Source organism: Camelus dromedarius, chromosome 30 (genome assembly GCF_036321535.1).
Source record: "Camelus dromedarius isolate mCamDro1 chromosome 30, mCamDro1.pat, whole genome shotgun sequence".
In the NCBI taxonomy this organism is placed as follows: Eukaryota; Metazoa; Chordata; class Mammalia; order Artiodactyla; family Camelidae; genus Camelus; species Camelus dromedarius.
This window is the reverse complement of record NC_087465.1, coordinates 12,096,172-12,113,433: the sequence shown is the minus strand read 5'-3', so window position 1 is coordinate 12,113,433 and position 17,262 is coordinate 12,096,172. Positions and strand designations below refer to the sequence as shown.

General features: G+C 41.0%; 1 protein-coding gene and 1 non-coding gene across 14 annotated transcripts in view; both read left to right on the top strand.

Moving 5' to 3' along the window:
* The first annotated feature begins 1,621 nt into the window (after positions 1-1,621).
* LOC116149686 (U6 spliceosomal RNA) lies at positions 1,622-1,728 on the top strand. Its single transcript, XR_004133328.1, has one exon. It is a non-coding gene; the product is annotated as a U6 spliceosomal RNA (small nuclear RNA).
* Positions 1,729-11,354: 9,626 nt separating this feature from the next.
* Positions 11,355-17,262, top strand: part of NCOA2 (nuclear receptor coactivator 2) — a 227,297-nt gene continuing 221,389 nt past the window's right edge. For 3 of the 13 annotated variants that reach the window (XM_031441501.2, XM_031441492.2, XM_064480868.1), the window contains exon 1: positions 11,358-12,022. The gene's annotated coding sequence lies outside the window, so the exon portion shown is untranslated. Of the gene's footprint in view, positions 12,023-12,265; positions 12,389-13,295; positions 13,573-14,224; positions 14,327-17,262 lie in introns of those variants that run through there. The other 10 variants (XM_031441489.2, XM_064480867.1, XM_031441499.2 and 7 more) reach the window with 9 other exon arrangements.

Sequence of the window (17,262 nt, the reverse complement as noted above, 5' to 3'; positions counted from 1 at the left end):
TGTCCCTACTTAAAATTTAACATATGAAAAACCTAGTAAAAATCAAGAAAAAGCCAACAGTGAAATCAGGCCAAATGCGCTGGGAGAATTTGCTCAGTAAAGAATCTGGGTATCTTGTTCTTTATAAAACCCTGTAAAATTCCACCATACTATAAAGAAATCTTGAAATTATGCCTGTGGGGATCCCAAACTTCTCCGCTTGGCACTGACAACCCATTACATACATTGGTGGAAAGCAGACTGACCACGGCACTCACTTGAGTGCGCAAGATACTTACGCTGGTGACATTACAACCAACAGTAATTTATGAATAAGACCTTTTTTTTTTTTCATTTTAGAGCAAGGTTATTGAAACTACTATATTGTTAATAGGGTACAAGATTTTTGGTCACAAAAGAAAGTTGAGTTACACAGTTGTAACTACTATTTCAGTGCTATGTCTATTATTTTACAAAATACTGTAAAGAGATAGTGTTCCTTAGCAAAGTAGTCCATGACAGTAGTTTTGACAGAAGTTCTGCAAGTAGGGAAGGTGCACCCCTATCCAGAGTGTCTATTCCATGAAAAACAAAATGCTGTCCCTTCTGTGATGGAAGTGATCCAATGTAATCAACCTGTCACCAGATAGCTGACTGATCACCCTGGCATGGTGCCATATTGGAGACTTGGTATTGGTTTCTGCTGCCGGCTGATTGGGAACTCAGTGGTAGCCTTAGCCAGGTCAGCCTTGATGAATGGAAGTCTGTGTTGCAACCATGACTAACTACAGTGTTCATGAGCCCACTGGGCAATGATAAGGGCATTGGGGGAAAGAGGTGGGCTGGTAGCCACAGAAAGGGCCATCTATCCACCATCATGGTATTACACAAAGCGTTGCTTTTCATCTAGGGACTCGCTTCATGGTAAATAAAGTGGGGCAATGGTCCACACTTGTAGAATTTTATGTTCTCCAACCATCCTGAAGCAGTTAGCTTGATAGAATAGTGGAAATGCCTTTTGAAGACCTTTGAAGACCTTTTAAGTTCTAGAACCAGCTAAGTGGCAATACCTTGCAGGACTGGGTAAGATTTTCCAGGAGGTTGTATATGCTCTAAATTGGCATCCAACACATGGTGATGTTTCTCCCATAGCCAGGACTCGCGGATTGAGGTCCAAGAATCAAGGGGTGGAAATGGTAGGGGCACTACTCACTACTACCCTGTGATCCACTAGCAAAAATTCTATTTCTTATCCCTGTCACCTTATGTTCTCTTGGTCTAGAGGTCTTAGTTCCAAAGAGAGGACTATGTCTACTGGGAGACACAGCAGTGATTCTCCAAACTGGACATTAAGACCACCTGACTACTTTGGGCTTCTCATGACTCTGAATTATCAGGCAAAGAAGGAAGTTACTATACTGGTTGGAGTGACTGATCCTGATTACCAAGGGAAAATTGGACTGCTACTATACAACAGAGGTAGGGAAGAGTATGCCTAGAATCCAGGAGATCCCCTAGTAACACATTCTGGATTAAAGTCAATGGGAAACTACAACAATCTAATTCAGGCAGGTCTATTAATGGCCCATATGCTTCACGAAAGAAGGTTTGGGTCACTCTCCTGGGTAAAGAACCACAACCAGTGCTTACTTTGGCAGCATTTATGCTAAAATTGGAACGATACGGAGAAGATTAGCATGGCTGCTGCACAAGGATGACATGCAAATTTGTGAAGCATTCCATAGTTTTAGAACAAACTAGTGGTTACCAGTGGGGAGGGGATGAAGATGTACAAACTACTATGTATAAAATAAATAAGCATAGATAACCAACAAGGTCCTACTGTAGAGCACAGGGAACTATACTCAGAATCTTATAAAAACCTATAATAGAAAAGAATCTGAAAAAGAATATATATATACACATATATGTGTGTGTGTGACTGAATCACTTTTCTGTACAACTGAAAATAACACAACATTGTAAATCAACTATACTTCAATAAAAAAAAAAGAAAAAGAAGAAGGAAAAAAAGACAACAGGAACTGGAACTAACACCCAGAAAAAATAAATAGATAAATACGTAAGCTACCAGGATATATGGTACAACACAGGGAATATAGCCAATATTTTATAATAACTACAGATGGAGTATAACCTTTAAAAATTGTGAATCACTGTGTTATACACCTGAAACTGAAAATATTGTACATCAACTATACTTCAATTAAAAAAAAACAGAAAAAGAAAAAAAAAAAACCATAACCAGCCAAGATGCTTGCTGAGGGCAAAAGGAATATGTAATGGGTAGTCATTATCAATGCCAGCTATGACCATGTGACCAGTTACAGAAATGAAGACTAATTGTTATAAGTATTTCTTCCCTTTTTTGTTATGAATATGTTTGTGTGTATATGTATATCTGTATGTATGTGTGTGTATGTATGTACCTATCTGTCTACCTTTGTTTTCCTCCCTCCTTACCCCCTTATCAGATAACATCAAATCTATTAATGTTACATCATAGTATTTATGTATTTTTAACTTTACATCATACTACTAAAGTTACAGGATATCAAGGAGAAGAGTGACTATCACCCAGAGGTTTTGGATTCTCTTCTTGGGAAAGAGTTAGTGTGCTTTCAGCTGTACACAGGATAGTTGTATCATGTTAGGCAGAAGTATGACTTTGTTATTGTCTTCATTTGGAAATTAAGTAGGATTTAAGGAGATGTATGTGAATGTCAGGTTGATAAGCAATAAATTATGATGGTTAATTTTATGTGTCAAGTTGTCTTTGTGCCCAATTGTTTGGCTAAACACTGGTCTAAATGTTGCTGTGGAAGCATTTTTTGGAGGTAATTAACATTTAATCAGTAGAGTTTGAGTAAAGCAGATTTTCCGCTGTACTGAAGGTGGTCCACATCCAATCAGCTGAAGGCATTAAAAGACTGAGGTTCCCCAAGGAGAAAGGAATTCTGTCTTCAGACTGCCTTCAGACTCAGGACTGTAGCATCAACTCCTGCTGGAATTTCCAGCCTGCTCTCCTGCCCTGTAAATTTTAGATTTGCCACTTCCCATAATTGCATGAGCCAATTCCTTAAAATAAATCTCTCTCTCTCTCAGTATTTCCTATTGGGGGATTGCAATCATATGTAATATCATAAAGAAGAAATATATTACAAATATCTATGAAAACAGGATTTAAAATGCAACCCCAGTATTTTAACTAAAGTCTCTGTTAACATTTGGTAAAACTGGGTTCTTCATTATAATGCCACCATAAACTGAGACCGAGTCCTTGCAGGTAAGATGATAAATCAAAATTACCTGTAGGTAAAGTACACTTTGGTCTCAGAGTTATAATTTGCAAAAAAGTACAGAGTTAATACTGGGATGGCACTTGTCTCCTAACCAGTGCTCTGCAAAGTCATGGTCATGTGTATGATCGAGATGCTAGACTTCTGGTTTTGATCACCCAACACTGCTACCCACTATTGCTTCCTCATAATAAGGAGATAATTTAACCATGATGCCTGGAACAAATTCCCCTAATTTACATTCCACACCCCCTACCACTTTCCCATTCACTGATTTCACTTAATTTTATAAAACGTAAATATATTTAAATTGTTTTCTTAGCCACATACAATCATTCATTCAACAAATATTTATTAAATGCCTAGTATGAAGCACATCCCCTGTAAATTCCATTACGATAGGGGTGCTGCCAGTTTTGTTCAGTACAGTGTCTCCAGTGCTGAGAATAATGCTTTGCACAGAAGAGGAACTCAATAAATTTGTGTTGAGTTCATAAATGGAAAGAAGCATATCCAATACCCATGGTAATAATTTGTGCGTTATCTCCTGCTCTCTGCGTCCAGCTCTGTTAATATATGCTTCTTAGTTGTGAAAATAACAAGTCCTTTAATAACCATTAGTTACGGCAAAAAGCCTTTTTAAAAAAAGATGTTTTTGTGAAAGGCTTTGAAGTCTTAGATGAAAAGTACAGGCAATCCTCATGGATTTATTTTATAAGTTTACTTGCTTATTGATTGGTTATGAAGCAGAACATATTTTTCTATGGAAACAAGGTTTTTCAAAGGGTTTAGATTTTCCGAGCTGCCCTGCTAAAACCTGTGACAGCCAACACAGCACTGCGGTGGTAACAGGGCATAACTCTTGTGTGTGTTTCTGTGGAAAACTAGAACTTAATTGGCTGCCTGTGGAAAAGGACTCTGTTATATGTGTCTAGATTAGAACGGCGAATCTTGGGGTTATGTGATGACACTGCACAAGTGTGTTCAAACTCACCTGTGCTTGGTATTTTATCAGTGGCTGCAGAGGTTCCAGAAAAGCAAAACTCTTGAGAGGCACAGGACTCAGAAATGAGGAAATGGTGATACTGTAAATGAAGCCACTGTTACGAGGAGAAAAGAAAAAGGTGTGTAACTTTTAACAGAGAGTGAGGAGAGGAAACATGAGTGGGAAAGACTCTAGGCAGAGGCAGAGGGAAGAGAGTTCCAGTCAAGTCAAAACCTTGCCAGCCTTAGGTGGTTAGTTGGCCACGTGTAAAGCTGAGTGTATGAGAAAGTATCCAGGATAAGCAATTTTAAAACCTAGCCTAGAAGAAAAGCGGGATCTAAGTATCAGCTGTTGTTGTTTTGTAACAAAAGAATGTGCTTAAGTAAAATACATATCATAGAAGGAATTTTTTAAAGTTGTTTTTATTAAATACTGACTATACACAAAGTAATATTTCTTTTTTTGTTGTTGTTTTTTGTTTTGTTTTTTAACATTTTTTATTGATTTATAATCATTTTACATTGTTGTGTCAAATTCCAGTGTTCAGCACAATTTTTCAGTTATTCATGGACATATACACACTCATTGTCACATTTTTTTCTCTGTGAGTTATCATAACATTTTGTGTATATTTCCCTGTGCTATACAGTGTAGTCTATTCTACAATTTTGAAATCCCAGTCTATCCCTTCCCACCCTCCACCCCCCTGGTAACCAGAAGTCTGTATTCTCTGTCTGTGAGTCTATTTCTGTCCTTTATTTACGCTTTGTTTTTGTACAAAGTAATATTTCTAACACGTGTGACAGACATAAAGAACAATAAATACCCACGTATCTACCGCTCAGCATAGGAACTTGGACATTGATCATCTGGAAGGTCTGGGGATGGGGCATGAGGACCATGGCAATCTTTCAAGTAGTTGCGTGTCCAAAACTTCATAATCACCTTGGGGAAAAGCTCAAAACAAAACAAAACAAACAAGCCAGGAGCCTGGGCATTTCATCAAGGATGTCAAAAACTGACTTTCATAAATAATAGGCTAATTAAAATATAACATAGATTGACCCTGTAAATGTTTTGAATAAAAACAGAGCTTTATATTTTAAATCCCCAGAAATGTTGCTAGAATGAGTGCTCCATGGTGAGGCAGACTATTTGTCCAGTGGTCCATGTTTACAAAGGCCTATTTCAAAAGAAGCAAGAAGACGGTTCTATGAACAAAGAAGAGCCATTTTTCAGATGTGGTTTTTTTCACAATGATATTTTTCTGTCTTAGCTAAAACTGAGCACTATCCTTCAGCACTTCCAGACTGAGGATTTTATAAAAATCTTGCATTTTAATCAAAGGAATTTTTTTTTTCTCTGAGTGTGATTTAGCTCCCTGATACAGTATTTCCAAGCTGCATGGAATCTTAAAATGCCTCAGGTAGGAAACTCAGTCCTGGATGTACTTGATAACATGTCTGGAACATTTTCATGAAAACGTTCTGGAGATGGATAGTGTTTGCACAACAATGTGCAAGTACTTACTTCCACTGAACTGTACACTCAAAAATGGCTAAAATGACAATTTTTGGTTAGGTGTATTTCACCACAATAAGATGTCACCAACCAACTAATCAAGTGTTTAAGTCACACTGGTTATGGATTCAGATTCTAATCTAGAACATATGTCCTATTCTAAGATTTCCTCACCATCAGCCTACCCACGAGAACTTTTATGCTAAGAGAGGTAAGGTCAACACTACATACCAGTTTTAAATCACTAGAGTACACACATGCACTGTATTTCTCATATTGCACTTAATTTTTTTAGTTTCTATTTTTAATAGACATCTTTATTTTGGAGTTGAGGTAAACATAAGAGAAGGAAACTGTAGAAAAAATGTGTTAGGCTATGTAAAGTAACATTTTACAGACATTCTATGCCAAGTTCTTTTTCCCGATCTCTAGGAGAAGCTGTAAATGTTTCACCATTGAGTATGACATTTGTTATAGGATTTTTGTATATACACTTTATTACATTGAAGAACTTCTCTTTTATTCCATTTTTTTAAAATGCCAATAGTACTTTGTTCAGGTATAATTTGCAAGTAGCAAAATACATAAATTCTAATGTATAACTCAGTAAATTTTGATGAACCACTGTCAAAATGTAATTGTCACCCAGATCAATATTCTCTTAGGTCAATACTTAGGACTAGAACTGTTGGGTCATATGGTAAGTGTATGCTTAACTTTATGAGGAAGTGCCACACTGTTTTCCAAAGTGGTTACAGAGTCCTGCCAGCAATGAATGAGTGTTCCAGTTGCTGCACGTGCTTGTCAATAGGAGGTACTGTCAGCCTTTATAATTTTAGCCATTCTGGAGGGTGTGTGAGTGATACCTCCTGTGGTTTTCATTTGCATTAGTTCCCTGATGACTAGTGGCTTTGAGCATCTTTTTTATATGTTTATTGATGATTCACATACTATTGTAAAGTTCCTTTTTAAGCCTTTTGTCCATTTTGTTATTGGGTTGCCTCATATTATTCATTGGGAGGTGTTCTTTGCTGATTCTGGATACAGGTACTTTGCCTGATGTGCATACTGAAGATACATTCTCCCAATCATGGACTGCCTTTGCACTTCCTTAGTGGCATTTTTTGATGAGAAGTTTATAAGTTTAATGAAGTCCAATTAATTTTTTTGTCTTTTCTGATTAGTGTCTTTCATGTCCTATTTAAAATAAAAAATCTTTGTCTACTCCAAAGTTGTAAAGATATTTATTATTCCACATTTTTCTCTAGGAAGTTTATAGTTTTGCTTTTAACATCTATGATCCATCTCTGATTCATTCTTGTATATGGTGTGAGGTGGGAGTCAATATTCATTTTCTCCATACTGCTGTCTAGTTGTTCCAGCACTATTTATTGACAAGACTTTCCTTTCTCCATTTTATTTCTTTGACAACTTTGTAAAAAAATCAATTGACTAAACTTGGGGGTCTATTTCTGGGCTTTCTATTCTGTTCCATTGATCTGATGGTCTATTCTTATACTAATATCACACTGTCTTAATTATTATAGCTCTATACTGATTACTGAAATCAGTAAAGTTACCCAACCTGTTTTTCAAGTTTGTCTTGGCTGTTTTAGATAATACAATATATATATATATATATATATATATGTATATCCATATAAATTTTAGAATTAGCTTCTCAATTTTCACTAAAAAGATCAACTGGAATTTTGATTTGGATTGTAATGAATCTATAGGTCAATTTTTGAAGAGCTGACATCTTAACAATATTGAGTCTACACATCTCTCCTTTTATTTAGTTAGGCCTTTGTGAATTTCTATCAGCAATGTTTTTAGTTTTAAAGGTAGAGTTCTTGCATATCTTTTGTTAAATATAGTCTTAAATATTTGATTTTTTATGTTTTGTAAATTATATTTTAGAAAATTTCATTTTCCCAGTATTTATTGCCAATATATAGAAATACAATTTATTTTTGGCTGTTGATCTTGTATCCTGTGATCTTACATTCACTTTAATAGTTATAGATTCTTTTGAATTTTTTATGTATATAAGCACATCATCAGTGAATGAAGATGGTTTTACATCTTTTTCATTTTCTTGCCTTATCGCACAGGATAGGATTTGCAGAGAGCCTAAATGACTCACCTAAGTTAATACAGTTAGTAAGAGCCAAGATTGAAACTCATGTCAGTCTGATTTCAGAACACCCTGGAATGATTGAGGATGTATCATGTATTTTGTTGCCATTATTACTAGAAAAGCAGTTACGGTCTTACCAAGGATGGTCTTGAATACAAGGTAAAGGACTTGAATTGTATTCTGTAGGCAACAAAGGATTATTAAGTGTTTTCAAGTGATAAATAGAACAAAAGTGGGAATGTTAATCTTGTGATAGTGTGTAGTATGGTTTGAAGGGAACCTCTCATTTATTGATTCATTCATTTCACAATCATTTATTGAGCATGTATTATGTTCTAGGAATTGTTATAGGTACTGAGGAAATAAAGATGAAGACAATGTGTTGCTTAGGGTAGTAGAGATACTCAGTGATGGAGAACAGAATCTTAGCACAATTTGTTAGCCATTCTGCAAAGGCATCTCTATGATTTTGTATAAATTAACTTCTCTGAACCTCCCTTTTTCATATGTAAATGAGAATAACAATACATACAATGCCTACTTTGATTAGAAATAAAAATATATATAGTATGCTTGACCTATACTAGACAATTTATGGTAGCTCTAATATTTAAGGGATTTGGAGAGAGCAGACAATAAGAATGAAATATTTGGTCAAACAGTTGTTTTTTTTAAATAATCAAATTGTCAAACAAATGTTTTAACAGATTCCTCCCTCTAGTGATTACATTTTAAATAGAATCAACTATAGATTTTTGCTTTTGTAATTGGAATGGAGCACCAAAGCAGAGAAAACTGTGCTATGTGCACATCTAGTCAACATCATAATATTCCTTTACCTCTGAATAAAGAGCTTGATTGTTCACAGAGTACATTTATTTACACCATTTTGTTTGAGTCTTGTGACAAATATACAGTTGTGGAAACTGAGATACTTAGTCACATAGTAAGTATCAAAGCCCAGATCATATGTTTGCCTGTCTTTTGTAGCTCTTCTTACCATACTATTACCTCTCATTATATCTTGAAGCATGCTAGTAGTAATGATACAACAATCTTCCATTTTTATGTAGTTTATGTATGAAGAAAGTGAGAAGCTTCAAGTTGAATGAGGAAGAGAAGGCAGACAAAATAGATTTCTTGTTCTATAGAATGCACATTTTCTTAGGTATATTCTTAAATATATAAATTATGATTTTTCTTTATTACTTCAAGTTTCACTTGTGATTTAGCTGACATTTCTTCTTGGTTTTTCTACTTGCCTCATCCATCCATGGTGTGTCAAATTTCTGCTTCTACTAAATTTCAATAATTTCCTTCCCCTTTATGATTTGCACCCACATTTTTTTCCTTATTGGGTTGTCCTCTGTTGGTAACATATCCAGTTCCTGTATCTTTGCTTTCTTTTCTTTGCATCATTAAGTCAACATATTTACTTTTTTCCCTTCCATTTTGCATTTTCACATGATAATTCACCAATAATGGGTTTTCCTAAACGACTATTCTGAGGTCTTACAGAAATCTAAGTTCTTTCAAGATACTGAAAACATTTTTTTGTAAATGTGTTTTAAGAGCAAGTTATTGAAGGGTGAGTTGGGGAAATGGACATGAAGATTGGACCAGAAACTGCTGTTTACATTTTACAGATTCAGTTAGACAGCAAACATGATGTGAAATCTTATTAGGAGCTATAGCCTGTAAAAACAAGAACAAGATGTGGTTCTGGGCCCTAAGTAGCTTACGATCTAGTGAAAGAAAAAGACAAATACATAAACAACTCCAGTACAAGACAGAATATTGTTATAACTACCACACGAAGTGCGGAGGGAGCCCAGAGACTGTATCAGAGCCCAGAAGTTACAGGATTCCTCAAGGTTGGATGCAAATGATGAGCAGCTGGAGATAGAACTCATTATGCTATGCTGTCAGGTTTTTTTTTTGGGGGGGAGGTGTTTCATTTTTGTGGATACAATTGTGTGTCTTGAGTAAATTTTGAGTAATATGAAAATGCAATGGGGAGCCATTTATTTGCACAGATATCATGGGCGGTTTTTGAAAGTGTGAAGTCTACTGTTGCAGAGGATTGATGGACTCTGGACTTCTGCCAAAGAAGGGAGGACTAGAGAGCAAGCAGGGGAATCTTTTCTTTATCACAACTCAGAGTTGGGGGTGAGGACATGAAAGGAAATCGGAGTCCAGCAATGTGACAGAACTCAGGTGACTACGACCTCACTGTAGAAGCACTATGGATGAATATTTGTGGAAGAAGACAGGTCATAAAAAAACCCTTCATTTACCATTTCTTCCCCTAGTTTTTTGGAAAGCTTTGGGTTTTCAGGAAACCTGATTGTTATGCCAAGTAATTAAAATTATCTTTAAAAATTTGTTAAATTAATGCATGGTGAATGCAAATATTTCAAACACTAGTTTTGTGTACAAAGTAAAAGTGGAAGTACTCCATTACACATCCACTCATACTCCCCAGTGCTAACAACTTGTTAATAGCCTTCCAAACATCTTCTATTCATAGTCAAATATACACATATATATACATTTTTTTCTTTCCCAAAATAAAATTGGTGGCATTCCCACACATTTGAGGTTTAAGACACCTTTAAAAGTGTGGGCTTTGGAGTCTGCCAGAAGTGGGCTCAAATCCTTTCCAGCTTCCTGGCTGTCTGACCCTAGGCAAATTACTTCTGTAAGCTTCATTTTTTGGGGAAGGATTAAAAAAAAGATAATTACTTTGTAAGGCTTGAGAATCAAAATCTACAATCACATAGCAACAGTGCCAGACACATAGTAAGAGTTCAGTAAACACTATTATTGTTTATGGCAAGTGACCCTTCTCGTTTTAAGACTAAAAATAAGGAAATTTGTTAAATGTTGCTCATTTTTTCTGACTAATTGTATCTAAGTATGGAAGAATTTGCTTTTCCAAAGCATAAAACTGATCCAAATAACATTTAAATGAGGGTTCTCCTCGAATTTTCAGAGCAACTCTCTTGTGTTCCCCAACATTACTTTCTGATGTCTAGAAAGTGGACTTTCCAATGAAAAAAAAAACTTTTGTGATCCATGTCGTGAAGAGAAAGCCCAACCAGGTTAGACTTCACACTGTGTGCACTTTTGCTTTATTATGCAGCTACTCCGTGGCCCCCTTTTAAGCTCGCATCGCACAGTCGCGCCCCTACATCCTCTCCTGAGACAGGGCTGCAACAGGAGAAGCCTAGCCTCTTATGAGCCGAGGGAGAACTGATGGACGACGGGCGCCTCCAGGGCGCAGCAGCAGACGCGGGGCGTGCGAGGAGCGCCCTGGGGTGCAGGCTGCTGGCAGAGGGGTCCGGCCGGAGCGCCCGCGGGAGGCTCCTCCCGGGACGAACCTGGTACTTGGCTCTCCCCGATCTTCGCGCGGGGACATCTTCCTCGCCGTCTGCAGCCTCAAGATCCCACCGCCTCTACTCTGCAGCCTCGGCCTGTCCCATCCGCTCGCTTTCTTTTTTGGCACTGCCCTTTGCTCTCCCATGGAGTCATCTGTTTACTCTCCCTTCACTTCTAGTCACCCATAGGTCACCCTCCACAGTCACCCATTTTGTCCCTTCTCTCCTCACTCTTCACCTCTCCCGGGGTCGCCTTCTCAGAGGACTCAGCCGAGAGATGCTGCGGACCCCGCGGCCAGGGTCTGCTCCCTGGAGAACCCTCTGTCCACCTTTACCCCCTCCCCAGGGGCGCAGCAGGCAAGTTTCCGCCCCGTCCTTTCCCCAGTGACAGGACTTGGCTGCGGCCACGGCCAGGGAGGCGGAGGGAGGGACGGCTTGGCTCAGGAGCCCCCTCCCCCGCTCGCGAGCTCGCGCGGTCTGCGTCTCTCCGTAAGTGCGGAGACGCGGAGGAGGACGAGGAGGAGAAGGCGGAGTGAGTTGGCGGCGGATCTATATTGAAATAAACAACCAGGCAGCAGTTATTAACACGGGAACATGGCGGCCGCAGCTTCAGCCACAGCTTCAGCCACAGCTTCGGCGGCGAAGGTCAGCGCCGACAGCAGCCAGCACCTGACAGCGTGACCGACCCGAGCCGGTAACCGCGCCTTCCCTGGGGGCCGCGGGGGCGGGCGGGAGGCGGGCAGCGGGCGGGGGGCGCCGCGTCCCCACCCCCAGCCCCGACTGCCCTTCCTGCGCCGAGCCGGGCAGAGCCGTGCGCCGCGGAGAGGGCTGTTTTGTGTGCGGGGACCGCTGCCCGAGTGCGCGGAAAACGGGAGTTGCATCCCGGAGGCGCCGCGAAGCTGGGGAGTTGGGGTTTGGGGGGTGGGGAGGGCGGGAAGCGGCGGGGAGACGCGGAGTCCCTGGGAGAGAAAGGAGGCGCTCCAGCGCTTTGCGAGAGCTCGGGAGACAAGTCCCGGAGCGCGAGGCGGGCGGAGGCTGCAGCCCGCGGCGCTGGCGAGAGGTGAGAGCCGAGGCGCGGCGGGGAGGCCGGGGGTGCGGGCGCGGCCCCCGCCCTAGGAGCGAGGTGCCCGCCGCCCTGCCGGGTGCGGGGGTGGCGCGGACCGTGGTTCCTGCGTCCTCGAGGGGCACGAGGCAGAGACGGGAAGGTGAAGCCCGAGAAGGTGCATTCTTTAATGGAAACGCCAAGCAACCCAGCGGAGGGTGGGAGCCGGGCGAGGGGAGGCAGGACTTGGGAAGTGCTCGGGGGTGTGTGAAGGTGAGGCGCGTTGTCAGGGGCAGCCGGCAGGGTGAGACGCCAGGAGGAGGGGATCCGCGGCTCGGCGGCTGGACCGGGCCCATGTCAGCGCCGGGGGCGGGGGGCGAGGGGCGCCGCGGGCGGACGGGAAGGAGCTGCGGCGGGCGGGGCGGGCGGCGAGCTCGGGCTGAGCCGGCCGGGCCGCGGTGGGGGCGGGGAGCCGGGGGCCGGACCACGGCAGCGCCTAGCCGGGCTCGCCCCTGACTTAACTTTCTGGGTGCGGGCGTGTGTGCAGGAGGCGCGCGGGGGCCGGGGCTGGGGGCGGGAGGCGGTCCGGGAGGTTCCGGGTTGGCTCGCCAGCGCCCCCTTTTCTTTCCCCCTTCTCCCCGCCCCTGAAGGGACAGGCCCTCTGGGCCCCAGGCGGGAAGCGGGAGGGGCCCTCCCGGCCGGCTCGCGACGGTCACGCCCCGGGCCAGGGTACACTTCTCTCGAGGGTCTCTGGGGGCTGCAGGGGGAGGGGGCCAGGGTCGTCGCTGCGCGCTCAAGCTCCCCGCCCCTCCGCCCCTCCGCCCCTCCGGGGAGTCCCGGAGGCGCCTCTTCCGAGATCGGGGGTGGGTCGGTCCCTGGTTAGATGGTCCCTCCCTCTTCCCCCTCCCCCTAGTGGTTTCCGGGGCCTGCGGGACCGAGGGGCGGGAATCGGGGACCCGAGCGCCTTGCACCAGCCCGGAGCTGGACCGGGCCTAACGCCGTCCGGGTCTGTCACTGGTAGGGGAAACTTTCCCAAACCGGGGACCGAGCCTACACACCCTCCTCCCCCACCTCGTCCTCTAATCCCACTCCCACTCCACCTTCTCCAAACGCCTTCCCCTCCCACCGACCCGAATCTCGCTGCGTGTGAGTGATGGGGCAGTGAGCCAATCGAAGGCGGGGAGCTGACCTGCCGGGTGTCGGTAAGCCAATTGCAGGGACCGGAGGAAGGAAGGGGGCGGGGCCTCTCCTGGACCAGTTAGAGCTGAGTTGCACGCGGGGCGGGGGAGTCATGGAGACGCCAAGAGCTATCCACTCTTGTCCATCCCTAGTCACCCGCTCCTTGATATGTAGGGTAGTGTCACTTACAAGGGCTCTGACCCGGGGAGGCACGCAGTTCGCACGAGATACTGTATTTCTCTGGTACCACCAGAGACGTTGTCTTAAGACACCACGAAGTCTAAGCCACTTACGATGTGGCAGTAACTCTACGAGGCCCGTTTCTAAAATGGCATATATTGTAGTGATTGCGTTCTGGACCTCAGCGCTCGGTTTACATGCTGAGGATCATAGGAGTTGTCTGTTTACCTCTGCCTCAGTTTCACTCAGCTACTCCAGCGTGGGGACAGTGAAATTTGAGAGAGTACTGTGAAAATAAAGGCACCGGGAAAGCCTAACGTCAATTGATTATTGAGAGTTAAAGACATCATTGTTTGTAATGGCCTCACTGGTTCCTTGTTTAATTAGAACGCTGATTTCCAAAGTGCACTTGAAAGTTCGGCATTTGGGATGACATTTAAAAAAAAGTTGTGGTTTATGGTATGCATTTTTTTTTTGTATTTTTGCTTTCTTCAGTAAACAAATGAAGTTAGGAACCAAAGCATCACTGTTTGAAACCTAAAGCGTCGGTATTTAAGGAGCAAAGCCAGTCTAAAGAATATTTGTCTACAGAAAAACGTGAGTAAAATGTAGTTTGCTAGATTACTCCCACACAAAAGATTCTTAAAAGTAAATTATTTTAGTGTGCTTAAACACTACTGAATGGTACAGTGTGGGGGTACTTTTCTGGTTTTTGCAAGGTCAGGAGGCATCTTTGGTTGTTTTACGCTGTTTCTTGGGTACAGGGTAATGACTTCCTCAACTCTTGACTTTTAAGAATGGAGAAGATAGGTCTTGACTCTCTGTAAAGATCACAGGTTGCTCCGCAGGAATAGCAGTCTTTTAAAAAGACAGCAGCTGCCACAGTGCTTGTGTGTGTGTGTGTGTGTGTGTGTGTGTGTGTGTGTATGTATATGTATATGTATGCATGCTCCTGTTCTTTGTTGGTGAGGTTAGTGCACACTGACAGCAGCAAGGCTCCTTTTTCTCAACTGGAATTTGTAGAATCTTGGGGAGTTCAAAGAATGAATAATATTAAATTTAGAATGCATCTATTCATTTTGTGATAAGTGTCCCATGTATTTAATCTTGGGAAGGGTTTTTTTTTTTTGAGGCATTTTATGTGCATAATATTTATGTGGACTGATTTCTCAAGCTTGTAATAATATTGGGTTACTAAGAAAGAATTGAGTTTATGGGGACTATAGTTTTAGGGAACAGTATTCACCACACCCTACAAATGTGTTCTGTTGTAATAGACCATTTTCAAACACATAATGTGAATTCCCAATCTAGTGTAATTTGTGTAATTTTGAGTGTTCTTGTAGACAGAAATTAATTGCATTTTTCTATAGCCCTTGAGGTGTTATTTTGGTGATAAAATGATAAAAACTGTGGAGATAAAACAAATGGCTGCCAGAATTAGGGAGTATTATAAATTAAACAACATTCAAAATTTGACATTCAACCCCCCCGCCCCCCCCGCCCCCATCATTAGTTAATGTAGTTACTGATGCCCTGTCTCTTTTGTATGCTCAAGAGCAACACATTATTTTACTCATTCTCTACAACAATCCTTGAGAATGTTCTCAGATTCTTGGTGGCAGTGAGTAGCAAGTCCCCTAATGCCTGGCTAGGGGGGGAAAAGCCTCTCACGCATATGGAGACATCTAGAAAAAGATGTGCATGGTCAGCTGTGATTCCATTGTGTGCTCTCAGACTGGATCTGCGCCTTCTTCCCTCCTGGGAATTTCAGTCTTAACAGAGGAGTTCTTTGACTTTTAGCTGTCAGAATACTGAAACAGAGGATAGAAAAGATCTCACAAATTATGAATTTAATATTTTTTAGATAGTTTAGCTTCTGATTTTAACCCTTCATTGGTTAAATATAATTTACATGACTTGCTCAGCGTCAGAGGAGCATTTTACTAGAAACCTAAAATGTAAGGATCAGACGGGGGACTTGGGCTGTGGTGAGAGTGCATAAAGGAGCAGAGCTCCTTGGTTGGCTTTATCTTTAGTTATGTCTTATTAAATCTTTGCAAACCTCAGAAGCAAGGACCTATGAGCAGTGTTTTCATTACAGACCCTGTATTTAAGGATTCAGTACCTTAGCTCTAAAATCACATCAGGTTGAAATGTGACCCATAATTTGACACCTTGGATTTCTTAGAAAAAATTGTGTTGTATTGGGTTTAAAAGGGATTCTTTTAAGCAGCCCTTAGGATGTTGGGTACCAAAAAAGTAATAAAAGCATCTCTAAACAGTTTTTCTTGAAGATTTGTTTTCTGAAATACACAGTGTGTCCTTATTTGGTATTTTGACCATTATATCATGATTGAAATTATATTTAAAAGCATAATTATTGCTTCACTATTCTTATGGCAAAACTGCTATTTAAGAAATTACTTGCTTTTCTATATTTTGTGTTTATAGTTTTGTTTGGTAATTTATGTTATTATATGCTCTATCAATTTTAAATTAAAGAGAATAGGAGGGAGAAAGTCAGTCAGTTGCTGTAAGCTGTTGGTCTTCTGTTGCAGTAAATCATGAACTGAGCAGCAAATTAGGATCTTTCCCCCTAATGAAATAATCATGGACAAGTTTACATACTAATAATGAAAGCCATTTAAGGAAAACAGAACTCAGTTTTTAAAATACTCTTTCATATCTCAACCTAATTTTACTTCTATGCCTTGTTTTCCTCACAAAAAAGATTTTCTTAGCATTTGTGTTTATTTCCTTTTTTGTTTTTTACAGGCTTATAGAAGGATTTATAAATTGCAAACTGTAGAACGAATATTTTTTATATTACTCTTTAAAGTCTATTAAAAGTAATGTTTGAAAAAGCTGTACAATACAGTGTTAGTGTTCCAGACCCTCAATTCAGGCAGTATAAGAAAAACACATACTTTATGAATTCTGAATACTAATTTCTAAACAGAGGTGAGAATGTGACTTTTGTGGACATTTTAGAAGCTGGTGTAGTTTTCCTGGCTGTTGTAAAATTGAGGCAAAACCAATTATGGAAAAAGAGTGGAAATCTTAAAGGTGTGCTATGAAGGTATCTGAAATTAAAATTCTGTGTGGTCTGCAGGTAGGTCATAATAGTGTTGGTTCTGAGGGCAGAGATTTTCTGTGTTTATCCTATGAAATGTTCATCAGTGACCACATTTCTAGCTTCCAGTGGTTGATGACATAATGCAATTGTGGACATGTTGATTCTAGAACAATTTTTAGTCAGTTCCCTAGTTTGAACTTTCCAGAGAAGAATTAAATAAGCAGGAGACCTATGGCAGTATTTGACTTAGCTACTTTGGAAGCTTTTGGACATAGAACCTTTTAAGTAAGGAAAGCTGCTTACAGGTAGACATTATTAGCGATAATTAAATAGTTATTAATAGTTAAAAGTTTCTGAGAGACAAAACAATTTTTACTTTGGGTGTCAATTGAGAGATACATGGGGAATTGACATTAGCATGTTGATTCTGGCAGAATTTATGCTTTTTAGGCAG